The sequence below is a fragment of the Euprymna scolopes genome, chromosome 8 (genome assembly GCF_053919585.1).
Source record: "Euprymna scolopes isolate OS-2025 chromosome 8, ASM5391958v1, whole genome shotgun sequence".
NCBI lineage: Eukaryota > Metazoa > Mollusca > Cephalopoda > Sepiida > Sepiolidae > Euprymna > Euprymna scolopes.
The window spans coordinates 9275065-9278284 of record NC_136489.1 but is presented as its reverse complement, the minus strand read 5'-3'; the positions used below and the strand labels follow the sequence as shown (position 1 = coordinate 9278284).

At 36.6% G+C, this 3220-nt stretch overlaps 1 pseudogene; it reads left to right on the top strand.

Annotated features, from left to right (window-relative positions):
* Nucleotides 1-2518: 2518 nt before the first annotated feature.
* On the top strand, nucleotides 2519-2656 carry LOC145284326 (U2 spliceosomal RNA; annotated as a pseudogene).
* Nucleotides 2657-3220: the final 564 nt, after the last annotated feature.

Below are 3220 nucleotides of genomic sequence, written 5' to 3'. Positions count from 1 at the left end.
ATATATATATATATATATATATATATATATATATATATATATAACTGAAGTAGTTTAAAATGTCCTGCTTTCGTTACAAAGAAATAAAATTAGTTGTACTTTTTAAAAAATTTCCTCATCGGTTATTGGATAAAAAGGTAAGTGTAGAGTGGTAGCCCTCGATATATCTAAGGCTTTGACAGGATATGTCACCATGGTCTTCTCAGGAAAATTAGATCATATGGTTTCACTGGAAGAATACATAATGTAATTAAATCTTTCTTAAGTAAGGTAAAAATCCAAGTTGATCTCGAAGGTCGTACATCTAAACAGTATGATATAAATGTGAATTTACCTCAGGGGTCTACCCTTGCCCATTTATTATTCCTGATATTTATATATGACCTCCCTGATAAAAAGTGTTTCTGAGATGATTATATTTGCTGATGACACCACTCTCTATAACGAGGGGAAAAACTCCCATCTATAGTGGAATGGGAATAAAAATGGATGATCAAATTCAATAATGGCAAGTGTAAGCTTTCTTTTTTTCAATATTTACAAGCAACCTTAGCACGAATACCAACGGCCAAGAACTCATTACCTGACAGTACTTCTTTTAAATTCCATTCACTTGAAGGAGATGGACAGGGGTCCAAAAAAGTCGGCAACCTAATAGCTGTCATCTATGCATCAGACTCTGCCCCACCGGCGAAATGTTGCAGTCCTCGGCCTGTCCGACAAGTACTTTAATGGTGAATTCCCTGACGAACTAAAAGAACGTGTACTCCATCCATGTGACTACCTCCGATAAACCCTACAAGTAGCTAAGTCCCACCACTTCACAGTAGAGATCTCTAGGTGTAACAAATCTTTCTACTCCAATAGTTCTTCCACTAGCTAGACTTTGGAACTCCCGCCGTGATTCTGCGTTCTCAACTGTACTGATATGCAGAAGTTCAAGTGTAATGTGAACATACATCTTGCAACTCATCTCTCTTCATAATGCCCCTGCAACTTATGTTCCCGGTAGGAACCCTCTACTTCAATGTGGCACTGTGCCTTGTTTGGAGTGAAATTTGATATTAAAACATAATAATAAAATGCACAAATTATCTATTAAAACGTAACGTTATTTTTCTTTATTTTAATTGTTTTTACATTTTTTATATTACTTTTGAAATAATTATAATCACAACAAAATACTATAAACATACGATAATACAAAATCAAGGTCCTTTTTAGCATTCCAAACTTTTTCAACAAATTTTCTGACTGTATTTTTATTAAATATTGGAATTGTTTCCAAACAAAAAACTAAAACAAATATGTTTTTTCTATTAAAAAATTAAAGAAAATATCTACTATGTCTATTTACCTATTTTTTTTATCTATCTGGTATTTTCTACGACTTCAATTAACGGAGTTTTTCCTATTTTTTTTTCTGTTGCTTAAACGTTTGAATGACTTTTAATGATACTATACAAAAAAGGATTTACAAAAATAGAATAACAATTTAACATTTTACAATGGGTTAGGACTTTCCCCTATAAATAAAAGATAAAATGAGAACCTGCCTCTTTGCCACGTAGCTGTAATAGAGGATGAAATCGTAGGTATTTTTCAAGTTTGGTTCTGGAGGTGGGGAAAGGGAACGAAGTTAGAAGGTCATAATTCCAAACATTTTTAGTCGCGTGCAAGCAACTCTTTAAGTAACTCCGTTGGTCGGTCGGCCGGTCGGTCGGTCTGTCGATCGGTCGGTCTGTAGGTCAGTCGGGCTGTCGGTCTATCCGTAACACTTTTGTGCTTGGCGTTTTTGGTTAAGACCAAAGGTCTGCTGTTAATAGATGCTGTTCTTAGTTTTTAAAGATTTTCTTGGCCTTGTGGCCAAGATCAAAGTGTAATATATGTTCCGGCAGATACTGCAAGCAAAGACCATATGTGAGGGAAACCCCAAATATAAGACCTTGGTCAATGTAGGGTCAATCTTCATACGAATTGTCACTATCCAGCTCCCCTACTCCTCAGGGGCCTGCCTCCCATTTACCTTCACTCCTCACATAAAAAAAATCCGACTTGTGCCTAACTTGCTCGGTGGAGGAGCAAATAAATACCAACCCCACACAAAAGACTTTAGTCAATGTAGGGGCAACCCTTCATACGAATTGTCACTATCCAGCTCCCGTACTCGCCGGGGAGCTGGTCCCCATTTCCCCTTTATTCCTCAAAATAAAAATCGGCCTCGTGCCTAATTTGCTCGGTGGGAGAGCAAATAAATACTGACCCTTCATATCAATTGTCACTATGCAGGCCCCCTATTCCCCAGGGAGTTTGTCCCCATTTGCCCTTCACTCCTCACATTTCAAATCGGCCTTGTACCTAATCTGGTCGGTGGGGAACAAATAAATACCAACCCTTCATACCAATTATCACTACCCAGCTCCCCTACTCCCCGGTGAGTTGGTCCTCATATCCCCTTCACTCCTTACATTAAAAATCGGCGTTGTGGCTAATTTGCTCGGTGGGGGAGCAAATAAATACCGTTTTCTTGGCGTTTTGGCCAAGATCAAAGTGTCGTATCTGTTCTTACTATATGCTGTACTTATGTTTGTAACTTTGTAATATAAAGTGCGGGGTCACTTTTCTGTATTAATTTTATGTAAAATGATCACCCAATTTACACCAGTCAGTCTCAAAGCCATTCAAGTCATTTTCCAGATCATTCAAGTTGTTTTTGAAGGAACCCAGTTATTTTAAACATTCAAGTTATCCATAAGATCATTCAATTCATCCTTGAGTTCACTAAAGTCATTCTAAGTCAATTACTGTTTATTTATTTAAGTCATTTCAGTCCAATTTCCGTTTTTTTATGTTTATCTTTTAGAATTTCATGTCGATCCTGCATTCACGCATTCACTCATTACACGAAAGCACGCGACTAATGGCTGTCGGTCTTGTTTTCTTAAATATATAGAAACACTTTAAAACGTGCGGAGGAAATAGATTTTTTTCAGACAATTATACTGCCTGATCCCCGTTAATAACATAATCAATATATTGATAAGAATGCTTTAATCAAGACAACTCTTTCCTACGTACCTGCTTGGGTGACGTAGCAAGATATGTTCCATAAATTAGTAGTAGGATATTTTATTTTAACTTTCAAGTTATATTAGGGAAAAAAACGCAATCCAAATGTATAATAACTCCGCTGAAATATCGGAGAATTATCCAAGAAATT